Genomic DNA, 18,567 nt, shown 5'->3' with positions numbered 1-18,567 from the left:
TTATATTGAGATGCTATTGTATGTAATTTATCATGCTTTGTATATGCCATAAATAGTGGGAGATTGTTTGATTATTTTTTGCGCATGGAATGAAATTAAATTTTGATAATTATCACTAGAGGCGCAAGAGATGATTACGAGCATAGCAAATTTTCGATCTTGAGACATGTGTAAAATTATCATTATTTAATTTAGATTCTTTTTTGCTGCAAAATATTTGGTTTTGTGTTGCTATCATTAATATCCCCTGCGCATTTATTTACTCTGTATGTAGAAATGGCTGCTAAGACAGTGGTGGCAGACTTAACTAAGGGAGAGAAATTGGATGGCGACAATTATGACATATGGTGCCGTAAGATCCAATACCTCCTCAATGAGCAAGAAGTGTTGACCACACTTGAACAAGTGATGGTTGAGCCAGAGCAGGGCAATACAGCTCAACATCGTCGTGATCTTGAAGCCTTTCAGACTTGGCGTAACAAAGATCGGTGTGCGCGCTTTACTATGTTAAGCAACATGCACAACGACTTGATTAGTGAGTTTGAGCATTGCCCGACTGCATTTGAGATGTGGGAAGCTCTCAAGCAAAAGTTTGGTATTACCTCTTTGGCAAAGCTACGTGGGCTGACTATGAAGTTTGACTCATATCAGAAAAGGGCGCATCACTCGATGAAGCAGCATTTGAGAGTCATGTCAGCCATGATACGTGAGCTTGCGGCTGCTGGGCATAATTTGACTCAAGAGCAGCAAGTACAGGCTGTGATACGCTCTCTGCCAAATTCTTGGGAGCAGATGAAGCAGAACATGATGCATAATGAGAGTGTGAAAACATTCGAAGACATATCGCGTCATTTGGAGCTAGAGGCTGAGCGCCTTGAGGCGGCAAAGTCTGATGGTTCTGCTATGGTGGTTGAGTCAAGCTCACATAGGACTTCTCAGTTCAAACCTGAAAAAGCAAAAGGTGCCCCTAAGAAGCAAGCAGCGGTTGCGCTTAAGCCCAATGGCGCTAGAAATTTCAAGCGTAGGGTAAGAAGGCAAAGGCTAAGATGACATGCTTTAACTGTAACAAAGAAGGACACTTCGCTCGGGATTGCCCTGAGCAGAAGAAGGTACTCCCATACTTAATTTCTCGCATTCAATGCTTTGTGTCTAGTCAAGCATTAATTGCTCATTCTCCTCATTTTTGGGTTGTAGACTCTGGAGCAACAGACCACATCGCGAGGGACAGAGTAGGGTTCGTTGAGTATCGCCGAGTACCTGCTGGGAGCAGAAAAGTTTACATGGGGAACGAGTCCAGTGTGGAGGTGCTTGGCATTGGCACATTCAAGCTGGAAATGCGACGAGGGCGCACCTTGTATCTTCATGATGTTCTTTATGCTCCGGATATTCGGCGAAACTTAGTTTCAGTTATTAGCATGATGAGCCTTGGTTTTAGCTTTTGTTTTGAGAATAATGGTGTTAGCATTTATTTGGGAACAATTTTTTATGGTTTTGGTTATCTTTCAGATGGTTTTTTAGTTTTGGATATGGATGATTCTAGTATTAATAAAAATGCCAATGGATCTATTTCTAATATTGCATCTTTTTGTGATAATGATTCTATGAGATGGCATGCTAGATTAGGCCACATAGGGCAAGACAGGATGACTAGATTAGCTAGAGAAGGTCTTTTAGGCCCACTCGCTAGAGTCACTTTGCCTACTTGTGAGCACTGTCTTGCTGGAAAGGCAACAAGAAAACCATTTGGGAAAGCCATAAGGGCATCTATCCCATTGCAACTTATTCATTCTGATATATGTGGACCAATGAATGTGAGGGCAAGGCATGGAGCCCCTTATTTCATCACATTTATAGATGATTGCACACGTTTTGGTCATGTCTATCTGATTTCTCACAAGTCAGAAGCATTGGATTGCTTTAGACGGTATGTTAATGAGGTTGAGAATCAATTAGACAAGAGCATTAAAGCTCTAAGGACTGACCGTGGACGTGAGTATCTATCTGAGCAATTTAAAGTGCTCTGTGAGGAAAAAGGAGTTATCAGGCAATTGACAATTCCTAGGACTCCGCAACAAAATGGTGTAGCGGAGAGAAGGAATTGCACATTGCTTGACATGGTTAGATCAATGATGGCGCAAGCTAATCTTCCAATTTCTTATTGGGGAGATGCTTTGTTGACTGCTGCCTACGTCCTTAACCGTGTGCCCTCCAAATCAGTTCCTTCCACCCCATATGAGATGTGGACTGGCAAAAAGCCTGATTTGGGCAATTTGCGGCCTTGGGGTTCGGCAGCTTACATACACAACGCTTCTCATAAGTTTGGGAAGTTGGGCCCTAGAGGAAAGAAGTGTATCTTCATTCGCTATAGTGAGCATTCTAAGGGCTATGTGTTTGTTGGGGAGCATCCGGATGGAAGTATGACTGAAATTGAGTCGCGAGATGTGGATTTCCTAGATGAGGATTTCCCTAGCAGAGGTGAGGTAACTAGAGAAGTAGAATTCTACGAGATGGAGGATCTACTTGAAGGCGCACCTAGTAGCTTAGTAGAGAATGAGGAAATAATTCCTCAAGCTCCTAGGGACAGTGGGAGCGATCTACCTACCCATGGATTAGATCCAATGGATGAGGATTCTCAACTACGTAGAAGCAAACGTGGAGCTATACCCCGTCGTCGTTTTGAGATTGAAGGGGAAGCATTCATGATTGCTCCGAGTGATGAGATGGAGCCTAAGAATCTTAAAGAGGCTCTCTCATCCCTTGCTAGTAAAGAATGGAGTACTGCAATGGAAGAAGAAATTGAGTCTATGAAGAAAAATCATGTCTGGGACTTGGTTGATTTGCCGCTAGGGCGCAAGACTATTGGGAACAAATGGGTTCTCAAAATCAAGCGCAAGGCGGATGGTTCTATAGAAAGGTATAAGGCTCGCCTAGTGGCGAAAGGTTACACCCAACGAGAGGGTGTGGACTATGAGGAAACTTTTTCACCAGTTGTAAGGTTTGCCTCTATTCGCCTAATCCTGGCCATAGTAGCTCAGTTGGACTTAGAGCTATATCAGATGGATGTTAAAACTGCATTTCTCAATGGAGAACTGGATGAAGAGATCTATATGGATAAACCAGAAGGCTTTGTGGCAGTAGGTCAGGAGCGCAAAGTTTGCAAGCTTCAACGATCTATTTATGGCTTAAAGCAATCATCCAGACAGTGGAATCTGAGATTTCATCGAGCCATTATTTCAAATGGGTTTACGATGATTGATGAAGATCACTGTGTGTACGTTAAGCGGTCCAAGAACATTTTTCTGATATTGTCATTATATGTAGATGACATATTATTGGCTGGAAATGACAAGGAGATGATTGTCGCCACTAAAATGTGGTTGTTCTCTACATTTGAAATGAAGGACATGGGTGAGGCGAGCTATGTGCTCGGTGTTAAGATCTTTAGGGATCGCTCTAGGAGACTTCTTGGTTTGTCTCAAGAGACTTACATTAAGACTATTCTAGAGCGGTTCCAGATGCAGAGCTGCAAACCCATTGACACTCCTGTTGCAAAAGGCGAGAGCCTAAGCCTTGATATGGGTCCTAAGACTCATGAAGAAAATGAAAAGATGGCCCGTGTTCCCTATGCAAATGCTGTTGGAAGCTTGATGTATGCTATGATGTGTACACGTCCTGACATTTGTTATGCAGTCGGATTGGTGAGTCGTTACCAATCCAACCCAGGACCAGCTCATTGGAAAGCAGTTAAGAGGATATTACGATATCTTAGAGGAACTGCAGATTACACACTTTGCTACCAGAGTTCAGATCTACATCTAGTTGGCTATTGTGATGCTGACTGGGGAGGAGACCTAGATGAGCGTAAGTCTACTTCAGGATATGCTTAATCCTGCATCGCCTTATCGACCATGGAGGCTGAGTTTGTGGCTTGTTCATCTGCCGTTCAGGAAGCCATGTGGTTGAGGAGATTCCTTCAGCATTTGGATGTTGTCACACACACTTCAGACCCTGTGACTATCCATTGTGACAGCATGGCTGCACTCGCTTACGCTAAGGATCCTAAATACCATGGCAGAACCAAACACATTGATGTGAGGTTCAATTTTATCAGAGATATTTTGGCGCAGAAAGAAGTGATCCTGGAGCACATCCCTACGAGTCGCATGGTTGCGGACCCTTTGACTAAGCCCATTGCTAGAGATGTTTATCTTACTCATGTTAGGGCTTTAGGACTACGTAGGTGGTGATATTTTTTTATGTGTATTCAGCTGAACTCATTTTTTGGGGATATTTATGCCATTAGTATTCATACTTGTTTCTATCACACATTTATGTTTACTACTTTTAGTAATGGTTTGTGAATTAGCATACACAAAACAATTAAATTGATGTTAGCAGGCAAGATTGGCTCACTCACACGAGCAATCGCCCTTAGCGCTGGGTAGCGAGTAAGGATGAGACTAGAAGCTAAAATTATCCACTAGCTATGTCGCCTTGGTTGGAGCCAAGATGAGGTCTTGTTAGAGACCGACCATGGATATGAGAGTACCCACTTTTCCATGATATGTGTGTTATGGATAGCCAGATGCGAGATCTCATTTGATGCCTGAGAGGCGAGCAAATAGAGAATTCGAGTTAGACGCTAGGAAGCGACTCGTGCGCTTAAGAGCGACTAGACTAAGATCTGTATGGTGTGTGAGTTTAACATCACTCTTTGGAAGAGTAACTCCACTATAACATGCATTCATACTGCATGTGCTTATCGACCCGTTAGCGAGGTGAAAGAATGGATCCCTGCTTCTTCACCGTGTGAGTCCTAAAAGTCATTTTTTCCTAAATGACTTTACTTTGTGCCTTTTGTGACCTTTGACTATGTCATAAGATGAGGAGTTGATGTTCAGCTACTTTGGTATGTTGCCTGCGGTCATGTATGATTCGGCTTTAAGGGACATTACTGGGAAAGCGGTCAATTTCAAATTGAATGATATGAGGGTGAAGGGAAGATCATCTAGTTCTACATCTCTGCTCTATATTCACTGTCGACAACTCACATCGCTCTTTATAGGATGCTGATTGGGTGTGAATATAATGCGGGACCTAGGAGAGTCAAACATGCTCTTTGAGGGATTAGAGATGTTTTTTGGACTGATGTAGCTAGATGGGTCTGGGTACATGAGACACTATTTCTGTTCTTTTTGGGTTGATGTCTCTATGCTGACTCATATTGAGTTTCTAGTATAGAGCTCCCACTTGCAGGTGTTCTCAGCGGTCGCACGGTGCATTGGCTAGTATGAGATTGTTCTTTTTGGGGAGATTGAGATAGAGATGTGGCAGTGTCATGCCAACTCATGTGCAAGTGGGAGATGTTAGTAATGGGCGCCCATGTGGCATGACCATTTAAATTTAAATTTGATCATTGTCCAAATAGGTTTTGAATTTGAATTCAAACCTATTTAGGATAACCACTCAAGATACAAATGTTATCAGTTTTAACTGATATGGATAGATATTATAATATATTATATATCTTATATATGGTTATGGGTAATCTAAGTGAGAAACAACGTATAGTCTGTTTCTACCCATATACTGACTCTCTCCCACAAAAAACAACGATCAAGTCTTTGACACTGTGGTTTGTGTGGGTGATATTCAATCTGTGATATCACTCCACTACTGGGTTGGTTCATCAAGAAGTTCCCTGGAAGCACGTGATTTATCCAAGAAGGTTTTATCATTGAAGAAGGTATGATCTGATTATTTTATCCGCTGCATATTCTGTGTTTTTAGTTTACAATGCTTATAACAAAATAAATTTTTAATTTTTAATTATGTCAATTTAAACTTTCATTTTTTGATTTATTTTCAATCTAAATTATTCGTTTATTTTCGTTAAGTAAAATCGACAAGAAAAAATATATTTTAGTTATTAAAATCAATAGAAATGATATTTTAAACATTTTATGTACACTTACATTGAATTTAATGACTCAAATATTACCTTTTTCGTCGATTTTACTTAATAAAAATAGGCGAATTATTTAGATTTCATACAAATTAAAAAATTAAGATTTAAACTCACAAAATTAAAAACTCAAATTTTATTTCATTACAAGGGTCAAACTCTAATATATATTTTTTTTGTTGTTGTTGTAATTTTCTCTTGTAATTTGTTATTCCACACATCATTTTGGTCAAATTGTTTGTACAAAAAATTTGTTTATAAATCATTTTCCAACCCTTAAAAATAAACCCTAAACTTACTTATTGTTAGTGCAGTTAATTCCTAAACAAATTAATAATTGACCTACAATAATCCACGTAAATCACGTTATTATAAGTAAATTCAACAGTGATATTTTATGAATTTTAAATCAAACACAAAATCAGATATGTAACAAATATAGATATATAAAACAAACACCCCCAAAGTTTTGCTGAATTTGTTGATAGAGCCTACTTTTGAAAAATCATGCCTCCGTTTGGGAAGTGAGTTGGCTTTTTGACTTTTTGGTTTTTTTGGCTATTTTAGCCTGGGCTTAAAAGCTTGGTTTGGGAAGGGCTTTTTGGCTTTTTGACTTTTTTGAGTTTTTTTGTGAGAGAAGAATGTAATGATTATGGGTTGGATGTGATGTTTTGTTTGTTATGGCTAAAATAGCCTATTTTGTCTTTTGTGGCTAAAATAGCCAAAAAAGCCCAAGAACCAACTTACATACATTTATATATATTTTTATTTCAAATTTTGTGTTTAATTTATGAGTTCTGTTACGGTGAGCTAGTTTTTAAAATCTTTTTAATGACTAGAGTTGATTTTTTTTTTTATTAAAATAAACAAATTAAATGATTTAATTTTTATTTTTTTTAACATAAGCCAACTTGTACTAGTCAAACAAAATCGAAAAAATATGATTCAAAAATCTTATTCAAACATAACCATATGTATTATTATATACACAAATAATACAATACAAAAACTTATCATTTTATTTTTTCACTCAAAAATTAAAAAAATCACCACAACAACACATCAATTCTTCAATTGTTATCACTCCTCTCCATCACTCTCACATTATATAAATAATTTATTTTGATATTATTTTGATTTTACTAATGATTTTACAAATAACTTTATGTATAACTCATATTAATTTTGGACAGACAATCTCGAATTGTAAGTCATGGTGGGGGTGAGCTTAGATAAAATGTTCATGAATGATTTTTTTTCTTTTTACTTAAAAACATACAACAAACAGAGAGAATTAAAATGAATATTAGAATTTTTATTTTATTTTTTTAGATTTTTTTAGTCAAAGGTATTGAGTGATTAGATTTATATAAGGGGAAAATACTTAAAATTATAATATTTTTCATGATTTTGTAATTAAATTCTATAACATCACTGACAAATAATCTTCCTTTCGTAGAAGATTATGTCTAGCTCCGTGTTCTCCGCAATGACCAATCTAATAATTGGTCTTACCTATGAGCTGTAAGAAAAATGAGTTGCACCCCTCAAGGAGGCGCCCCTTTAATCCCTTCTCTTTTTGATTGGTCAGTTTTTTTTTTTTTCTTTCTCTTTTAATCACTACCCGTCACGTGTGTGTGGGGTGATGGGGGGTGGTGATTGGAGGGGGTTTTAATCACTTCCCAAGTTTAAGTCACTTTTAAGGGATTGTTTGAGATGTTTTAAATAAGTGTATTTTTTAACTTTTTATAAAATATGAGTTGGGTTTGAAGTGATGCGATAGAGAAATAATGTGATTTAAATAAGATGATGTGACTTAAATAAGATAGTGACTTTTTGACTTTTATTAAAGATATCAAACTTGGCCTAAAAATATTCTTATCCAAAAAAAAAAAAAACTAAAAAATATTCAGCCCCATCTTACAAGTCTATCTCAATAGGCATTTCATATCAGTTTTGATATGACCTTAATTGTTTGGTGGTGTTTGTATGAGATGTTTATAATTATTTTTATTTGAGAAATGAGAGAGAGTTCTAAATATAGAGCTCTAATTTGAGCTCTAATGATGTTTCAAAAAAATAAAAAAAACAAAATAAGGCACAAACATCACATCAGGGTAGGATCCATATTTCCATTAGAGCTATTAGAGCTACTATATTAGAGCTCTAAAGCATTTTTGTTTTTATTTTGATAGTGTGTGTCAAATTATTTAATGTAATTGTTTTTATAATTTATTATACAAAAATTATTTATATAAGTTAAAAAAATGAAAATCTAAAAAATAGGAAAGAGATGTTTTTAATTTCTTTTTTATAATTTTAGATTTTAATACGTACGCACCCTAACCCGCTTTTGAAAATATTGTCCATTATTATCCCGTCAAAATCAGCATTATTTTTTTTGAGCTCTAAGTCCCCCAAAAAAAAAAAAAAAAAAAAAAAAAAAAACTTTCAAAATAAAAATGTCATATGTCATTTCCAAAAAAAAATTTAGTCACTTCAATAATAATATATATATTTTTATTTTATCATGTTTTTTTTTTTTTAACAAGGGAAAATTACATATACCTCCCTCGAGATTTAGCTAAATTACAGATACCCTCCTAAGGTTTTGAAAATTATAGATACCCCTAAGGTTTATATTTTCATAACAAATTGTCTCATGAGGTTTATATTTTTATAACAATTTATCCCATAATTTGTTATGCAAATAGTACCTTCAGGGGGGTATTTGTAATTTTTCAAATCTCAGGGAGGTATCTACAATTTTGCTAAACCTCGAGGGGTCTATGTAATTTGTCCAAAAAAAAAAAATGAATACCTTATTTTTAAAAAAAAAATTGCCCATTTTTGTGTGTAGACAATATATTTGGAAACTTGGGTTGGTTGGGTTCACTTTCTAATGACTTTTTAGTTTTTTGATTTTTTTTAAAAAAGTTAAAAAAAATAATATATTTGGAAACTTGTAATGATTTGTTAATTTATGTGAGTAAAAAATCTGACATTTAATTTTTTTAATTGATGACAAACTAAGTACTTTTGAGCTTTTTAATTTTTTTAATTAAAAAATGTTATTATTATTAGTAGATCCCAAACATTGCATAGAATACTGTTGAAAAAAAAAAACATGACATAGAATAAATTTTGGTATGTATAATATCATGAAATTTTCAATTGATACATACTTTATGGACGAATAAAAAATTATCACTATAAAATTTCAAAAATATATTTAAAAATATAAATTTCTGTAATTTTAAATTATTTAAAAAGATTTAACATAATATATAAAAATTGTCAAATTTTGGGGGTGCGTGCGACCACTCCATCCGCGCCCCTTAAATCCATCCTTTGGATGCATTAATCACACAATGATGGTATAATTAGGGAGATAAGAAAAATCGAAAAAATCGACTAAATCGATTGAATCGGATCATATCAGTTATATTTGATCTTTTTTTTTTTTAACAAGAATTAGTCTACGTGATTTTTAAATTTAAATTTTTTTAATTTTGAGTTCGGTATCGGTTTAAGTACTTTGCGCATCGATCTACACCCAAACCGACTGTTTTAATATATATTGTATTTATAATATATATATATATATATATAATCTAATAATATAATGATATTGATAAGTATAATAAATCATTAACCTTAATTAATTAACCTTATCATCTTTATAACTTAAGTTTGTAAATTCTTATTATATATAATATTAACTTTAATTCATTATTCTTGAAACTTTAGTGTTTTTAATTTTTTTTTTGTTTTTTTTTTTGTTAATTTAAGAATTAAAAAGTATATATTAAATGGATAGATTGGATATATTTGAAATGATAGACAAATAACTAATTTAATGTTTTTATATAAATTAATGATTATATTTAAAAGTAATTCAAACTTGAAAAATTCTAAATCGATTAAATCGCACCAAATCGAATCGTTTTAATCGGTTAGGTACGGTATGATTTGATGGAAAAAGCGATCCATATCGGTATTCAAAATAATAAAATCAATATTATTAATTTAATATACTTTTTTATCTAAATATTGACCGTACCAAACCGCTTAATAATCGTCTCTTTATACCTACGTACATGAGGAGTATCGTGAGATAACGACGAAACGGGACACGTGTAGGGTGAGAGAGGTATTGATTAAAAATAGTAAGATGTGAATCAGCGGCTGCAGTGTCACACAGCACGTTCTGTTATTTTAAAATTGAGCACCCGCAGTGACGATAGAAAAGCGGCTGTCGTCAGATGCCGTGTGGTTTTGTGTTTTGTTTTGTCTTTGGTTCGATTGATGCTTTGTCTTCAACCTTGTGGTGTTTCCTGGTTTGTACTTTAGCAAGAAGTATTTGGTTTTAATTTTAAAAAAATTAAATTATTTATTTTTTATATTTTTTTATTTTCAGGGAGTATTTTTTATATTTTAAGTAGTTTTTTTTAAATACAACTTATTTAGATATATCTAAAAAATAAAATTTTTGAAAAAATCAATAAATATAAAAGAATACAAAAAAATATCCTGAATTTTCAATTTTTTTTTTTTTGTATTTTTGATATTTAGTGAATTTTTTAAAGATTTTTTTTACAAATATTATACTTTTGAAATGTATTAATTATGTTAGATGTATTTAAAATTAAAAACATTGTTTAGAATTTTAAAAAAATTCAATGAAAATAAAAAAATACGAAAAATAAAAAACTTTAATTTTTTAAAAAATGAATCTTGAAAATAGGAATCAAACAAGCTGATTCTTTATTGGAAGAAAACCTTGGAATATCTTCAATCTTATAGTGTTCTATTTTGGGATTTATTTATTTATTTATTAAGAGTAAATTACACTTTTCTTTTGAAGTTTTGAAAAAATATAATAATTTTATAATTTTAATATAATTTTTTGAGACTTACGTGTATATTCTAATAGGTGGATTTATTGTCTAGTAGGTCCTATGATAATTAATGATATTTTTTTATCAAACACTATTAAAAAATATCACTAATTGTTAATTTTTAGCGATAATTTAAAAATTTTGTCACAAAAAATGTCATTAATTATAAATTTAGCGGCAGTTTAAAAAAATAGTCAGTAATTTAACTTTCAGTGATAATTTAAAAATTCATCATAAATACATGTTACTAATTGTAAATTTTAGCGACAATTTATAAAATCGTGACAAAAAAAAGTCACTAATTTTCAATTTTTAGCGACATATACAAAAAAAATATTTTTAACGACGATTTTACTAGGACTTATTTTTAATAGGATTTAATGAGAATTAAATTCAACTATTAGGATATATTTGTAATTTATCCTAATTTTTAAATTTTTTTAATAAAATTAAACGATTCAAAATTAATTTAAAGAGTATAAAAATATGAGGGTAAACAAAAATAAACATACATTATAGTGTAAATGATATTATTTTTTTATTCATATGACTAATAAATTATTAATGAAAATTGAATTAAGAGTTATATTAATTAAAATTTTAAGATAACTCAATGTAATTATATTAAAAAAAGTAGGACTTGTTATATGTTTTTTAAAGAAAAATGCTAAAAATAATCTTTAGGGCTGGTGTTAGTATTGAAAAAGTATATTAAAATATGCAAAAATATTTTCGAATGGGTAAAGAGTGGATTAAGATTATAAATGTTTTAGTTTTTGTGCTTCTTATTAACAGTCATAAATTTGTTATTAGTAAAACACAAGGTTCTGAAAAGCGGTTGCGGTCGTCGTAATGGTGGCGGTGGCGCGGTTACGGTTGCGGGGTGTAAAGGCCGTAGCACAACGCTTGCGGTAACCGGAACCGTGAATTTTTTTTATTTTTCGCATAATTTAAAAAAAATTTACCGATATGCACATTTTTTTTCTATGATCATATTTATTAGGTTTTAAAATAAATATTGATCAATTTTTATAAATTTTTAAGTTTGATCCAATATATTTCATATTTTTAAATCACTATAAACTGAGTTTTTTACATTTTATTTTAATAATTAATGACTTTATATTATACAAAAAATCAATCACTAACTATTATATATAAGATAAACAATGACAAAAGTAAGAGAATAAATAAAAGCCAAAATATATATATATATATATTAATCAAGCCAAATAGATAATGACCGCACTTATTATTATTATTATTATTATTATTATTATTATTATTATTAATCAATATATATGGTTGAGTGATAGCAGCTGAATAGAATAACATAGGTCTTACAACTTCAACAAATCAATAACATGTTCTTCATCTTCCCTATTCTCTCTCTCTATCTCTTGTTCCTCCATCTTCCCTCTTCTCTCTCCATCTCTCTTCCCCCATTTTCAATTTTTTTTTTTTTTTGTGTTTTTTCAAAAAAAAGCAATTCGGAACCGTTACGTAACGGTGCGTAACAGGCCGTTACGGCCGTTTCGGCACCGTTACGACCGGTATAGCAACCTCTACGGCCAATACACCTGTGAATCTCAATCACACTGCAAAAGTGGCCGTAACGGGTGGCAGTAACTATCACAACTGTTACGTAACGGCGTTACATGCGGCCGCTTTTTAAAAACATTTTTCTTTAAACTGCAAAGAAGGTTAATTTGTTTTCCTTATATGATCATTATTAGATCATCTTTATGACAGTATTGGGCAGAGCTTGTACCTGGTATACATTTGTTGTCTAGACAATTCAGTTGGGCATATAAACCCACCACGAACTCATTTTAATGATTTGATTAGTTTATTCTACAAATTTTTATGTATAGATTATTTATAAAAAAAAAAATTAGATTAATCAATTCTACATCTAATTCTTTTTTTTTTTTTTTTAATATGTGAAATGTCCCATATTTCTTCACCTATACCACAGAGATGAAGGACTTCTTTTAAAAAAAAGATGGTTAAATTAAATTATGATGTTTAATTAAATGGAATCACTCAAATTTTATATGACATCTAAAAACAGGCTCAGATTATAGTATTAAAGGCTAGGGACCATATAAGTATAGTGGTTTAAGTAGAGGTCATATCATTTTTTTTTTTTTTATTTTACAAGCTCCGATTTAATTATTCAAAAATTATATTACAATTCAGATATAAATCTTACACTATACAAATTTAATTCTAACCACCCACTCATTCCAGATAAATTCAGAATAATTAAGCGAAACTTATATAATTATTAATTATTACTTCCTTTTGGTGTTAAAAAAAATAAAAAAAATAAATTAAAATAAATTTGATTGTACAATGCACAATGCACAATGCCCGTGAGTCCACGACACATTGCCCCTCCCTAGTTTTGTTGTTTTGTCCTCTGCCAACTTGAAAAGGAAGGATCATGATCCGGTAAGCTGGACCATTTGATTATACTATTTCTGTGCGTGAGCAAATCTTCATGAAACACAGCTTCTGATTTTCTTCTAAAGAGGCAACCCACCACCACTTCATATTTAAAGTTTTAGTGCCTAAAAAAAATCTGTATAACTAAACATCAGTTAGATGGATAAACCAAAAAAGCAGTTAAAATAATTCAAAAAACGAGAGAGAGAGAGAGAGAGAGAGACAGAAAGAGAGAGAGAGAGAGAGAGACAGAATTTTTAAATATTTTTGTTACTGTTTCGATTAAAAAAAATATTTTGACAGTTAGTATGGCAGAAAATAAAAATAAACAAAAACATTTTCAATAGCCAACAAATAATGGGTTGAGTTGGGTAAAATATATATATATAGTTATTTTTAAATATGAGAAATATTTTCTCAATTAAAATCTTACTACTGCTGTTATCGCCACTTATACTAGTGTTACCCTATCATCGTATCTCTACCACCACCACCACCTCCAACCACCGCAATCTTCACCACTACCATCACCACCTTACTACTGCCTAACTCCAGCACCAAACACCACAACTGCACCAACAATACCACAAGCACTAACAAATCTTTTTTAAGAGTGCAATGGAAACATAAAAAGGTTTTTGCAGAAAGTATTTTTTGCATAAAAAAATCGTCTCGAAAGAAAATGCTTCATGTCGAAATAAACAGGACATAAATAAGAGCATATTGGATGAATTTAAATACCAGGTGTTACTTAGGGAGGCAATCCCTTCATACTTACTTCTCAAAAATGATTCAAATAATGAAGCTTTCCCTCCCACTACAAGAAAAATTACTTTTGGCGATTAAATTTTTAGTCGTCAAAAGTCGACTTTTTAGTTTTTCCGACTAAAATTTTTAGTCGTCGCTTTTGTTGCGAATACATGGTCGCCGGAGGTATTGGCGACTAAAACTTTTTTAGTCAGCAAAAAACAGGTCTTTAGTGACCAAAGTTTTAGTCGCCAATAGTGATTTACACTTTTGAAAATCATACATTTAGGGTGTGTTTGGTAACGTTTACGTTTTCAGTTTATATTTACAAAAATTTTATAAACTGGTTTTTGTTTATTTTTAGAAAAACATAAACTATAAACGCGTTTGGTAATTGACAAAATGTTTACAAAATTTAAAAAATATAAAAAAGAGTGAAAAATGACAAGTAGTGGCAAGTGGCGGCGAAAGACGGTGGCAGCAAGTGGCGGCGAAAGACGGTAGGTGGTGGGTAGCTGGTGGTGGTGGTGGGTGGGTGGGTGACGGTGGCGGGTGGTAGCGAGTGGGTGGTGGTGGTGGTGGTGGTGGCGGTGGCGGGTGGTGGAAAGTGGTGACGGTGGGTGGTAAGTACTTGGTGGTGGGTGGTGGCGGGTGGGTGGGTGATGGTGGCGGGTGGTAGCGAGTGGGTGCTGGTGGTGGTGGCGGCTGTGGCGGGTGGGTGGGTGATGGTGGCGGGTGGTGGGTGGTAGCGAGTGGGTGGTGGTGGTGGTGGCGGGTGGTGGGTGGTGGTGACAGGTGGGTGGTGGATGGCGGGTAGGTAGCAGGTGCTGGTAGTGGGTGGGTAGATGACAGTGGTGGGTGGTGAGTGGTGGCGAGTGGGTGGTGGTGGTGGCGATGGCGGGTGGTGGGTGGTGGTAGTAGGTGGGTGGCTGATGGCGGGTGGTGGTGGGTGGTGGCGGGTGGATGGTGGGTGGTGATAGTGGTTGAGTGGGTGACGATAGCGGGTGGTGGTTGGTAGCGATTGGGTAGTGGCGGTGGCGGCGGTGGTGGCGGCGGGTGGTTGGTGGTGGTGGCAAGTGAGTGGCGGATGGCGGGTGATGGCGGGTGGTGGCGGGTAGGTGGCGGGTGGTGGCGGGTGGGTGAGTGGGTGACGGTGGCGGGTGGTAGGTGGTAGCGAGTGGGTGGTGGTGGCAAGTAGGTGGCGGGTGGGTGGTGGTGGCAGGCAGGTGGCGGGTGGGTGGTGGGTGATGGTGGTGGTGGTGGTGGTGGTAGTGGTGGTGAGGGCGAGTGGGTAGGTGACAGGAGGCTGGTGGTGGTGGGTGGCTGGTGGTGGTAGGTGGTGGATGGTGGTGACAGGTGGGTAGTGAGTGGTGATGGCAAGTAGGTGGCGGGTGGTGGTGGCGGGCGGTGGATGGTAATGGCGGGTGGTGAGTGGTGGATGGCAGGTGGGTGGTGGGTGGTAGTGGTGGTGGTTGTAAGGGGTGGGTGGTGGTGGCAAGTGGGTGACAGGTGGGTGGTAGTGGCAGGTGGGTGGTGGTGACGGGTGGTGGGGGTGGGGGTGGGGGTGGGGGGTGGGTGGTAGTGGCGGAAGACGGTGGTGGAAAATGATGGTGTGCGGTGGCTAGTGTTGGGTGGTTAAAAAAAAAAAACTGAAAACTCAAAATGGAAACACATTTTTTGTGTTTTCATTTTCTGGCCAAATTTATAAACTGAGACCACTGATTTATAAATCAAAAATTTTACCAAACAAGTTTTTATTTGAGTTTTTAAAATTTTTGTAAATATAAACAGAAAACTGAAAACGTAAGTGTTACCAAACGGCACCTTAGCGACTAATCCTTTAGTCGTCAATACTCACTGAATCGCCGACTAAACCGTTTAGTCGCCAAAATAAAGACTTTTTGTCACGACCCGCTCCCCGTACCCAAGGGTTAGGTATCGTGATGGCCAGTAACTGAGGTTACCTCCGGCCAAATCTTTAAACAAATTAATAAACGCAAGCGGAAGAAATATTTAAATAAGGGTATTAAAATAATTATTGGAGCGTCTATTTTTATTACAAAATGTATTGACCAAAAAAGTCGATATTTACATAAAAAAAAAAAATACATCAATAAAAGTGCTTTGTGCCTACCCCACACGCTGATCCCGACATGTCACCTGAAAGTGGTAAAAAAAAACTATAAGCTCATGGCAGAGTGAGAAATATTATACCAAGAGTATAAGGCATAAAATTCACCATGGATAATTAGTTAGGCCAAAAAGAGCTTGATATATAACATACATAATACTGAAATCATTTGACGTATACATATAATACGAAAATCATTATACAACTATAACCACGGTACATCACTAAGTGCCAAGCACTACACTGGTCAATGGATCCACGACAAACACTGGACCACAAAGTGGTCAATCATTAAGCCCATGGTTATTTAAGTCCCCCAAGGCATGGGACTCACTAAGCCAATGGTTATTTAAGTCTCCCAAGGCATGGGACTCCCGTGGTGGTACTTACAAAACATATTTTCATATAAAGTCATAGCCAAATATTCTTTAAAAGTAAAACAAACATATCCATGGGTTTCCTTTTAAACAAATAGGGTTCATACAATAATCCACGTAACTAAAATCTTTATAAAACATAACTTTTATAAATATACTAATAAAACGTAACTTGTATAAAATAGATTTTGGTCAGTCAAAACATAAGTAAAACACATTTTGGTGACTCAAGGTATAATATAACTCACCTTAACTTTAATACTTTACTATTTCTTTCTACTACCAAAAACCCTTTCACCTTCCACTATTCGTTCCTTCCTTTTCTCTCATTTCTCTTCTTTTTTTCTTTTTCTTTTCTTTCTTTCCTGGTCTTCTCTTCTTTCTTTCTTCCTTTTTGAGTCAACTTCTCCCTAGGGCTGAGTAAGGAATCCGTGAAATCCGTAATCCGATCCAGTCCAGTCCAATCCGATAGGTTTGGATTGGTTTTTTGAATCCGTGGTTTGGTTCCGGATTGAATAATTAAAAATCCGTAGTTCACGGATTGGTTCCGGATTGAATCCCACGGTTCCGGATTGGAACCGATCCGGACCGTATACAAATAGTCTATATTTTTATTATACATCCTCCCCCATAGTATCTTTTCTTATTCTATGTAAAATCTAAACTCAAACCTAAAATCGTATAATATCTTCTTTTATTACTTTTGTTTGTTAGTTTTAAGTTTTAATTTGCAATGGTCTAAATACTTATGGTGAAACCAGTTTTCTTATGGTTGTTTAAATTCTAGAACAGTATGTCGTTATTATAGAAAAACATGTTGCTATTATGGAACTAATATAGCGCTATGTTTATATTTTTATGAAATTCAAGTGTTATATATATTTTTTTGTTATTTAATTATGTGAATCCGTGGTCCTAAACCGATCCAATCCGTATTTAAATGGATTGGTTCAGATTGGTTCCATGATTTAAACGGATTGGATTGGTTCCAATTTTTTAGGAACCGTAAATAACGGATTGGTCCTGGTTTTATCCCAATCCGGTCCAATCCGGACCATGCTCACCCCTACTTCTCCCCCTTATATACAGAGGCAGCCGTGGGCACCAAGCCACGGGCTGCCACGTGTCACACTCCCATTCGCTTATCATTAATTAATTCTTATCTTTAATACATATTTAAGATAATTACCCATTGACCTAATATTTTAATATAATTATATAAATTAATTAATTCTTAATTAAATTACACTTTATCATATACCAACATAAAATTAATTAATTATTTTATTATTACGTCCATTATTATTATTATTATTTATATTTTGACCCCTAAACTTTTAATAATTATATTATTTTACAAAATCACGCATAATAATATATAATAAATTATATATTTTCCGAACTGAGATTAAATAATATTAGTATAAATTCTACAGAATAATTAGAAATTTAGATTGTTACAATCTTCCCTCCTTTTAAAATTTCGTCCTCGAAATTTTCTATATGTACAAACTGTCCGCTGCGCACTCTGATAAATATGTATTAGATGATTAATCTGATAGAAATAGTACCTCAAAAAAAAAAAAAAACTTTACCAAAAATCACTCACTGTTTACTTGTCAAAAATTAAGGTTGGTTTGGGATGTCCTAAAAAAGTGCACTTTTTGACTTATTGGTGGGTTTGGGTTGGGTTTGGGTTGGATTTGATGTGATGTGTTAGAGAAGTAATGTGATTTAAATAAGATGATGTGACTTAAATAAGGTAGTGACTTTTTGACTTTTTGACTTATTTAGAACATGCCAAACTAGCCCTTAGTTTGGCCAAAATGAGAAATAATGGGTGACTTTAAAAAAAAAATTTCACTCGTATTGTTCACGATAAAAATAAATAAATGGAAATAAAATGAGACCACAATGACATAATCATATGTGAGAGTTGAAAAAAAAAAATTTGAGATGAACTTTTCATTGATGGGAAATAATTTCAAAATTAGT

The 18,567-nt window shown here is 34.5% G+C and overlaps 1 long non-coding RNA gene across 1 annotated transcript; it reads right to left on the bottom strand.

Annotated features, from left to right (window-relative positions):
• Positions 1-13,133: 13,133 nt before the first annotated feature.
• On the bottom strand, positions 13,134-16,229 carry LOC145813486 (uncharacterized). Its single transcript, XR_014356601.1, has 2 exons — positions 16,199-16,229; positions 13,134-13,453 (listed from the first exon to the last, which is right to left on the bottom strand). It is a non-coding gene; the product is annotated as an uncharacterized LOC145813486 (long non-coding RNA).
• Between the last annotated feature and the right edge of the window lie 2,338 nt (positions 16,230-18,567).

Source organism: Camellia sinensis, chromosome 15 (assembly GCF_055761805.1).
Source record: "Camellia sinensis isolate YWXY chromosome 15, ASM5576180v1, whole genome shotgun sequence".
In the NCBI taxonomy this organism is placed as follows: domain Eukaryota; kingdom Viridiplantae; phylum Streptophyta; class Magnoliopsida; order Ericales; family Theaceae; genus Camellia; species Camellia sinensis.
This window is presented reverse-complemented; position numbering and strand designations above follow the sequence as displayed.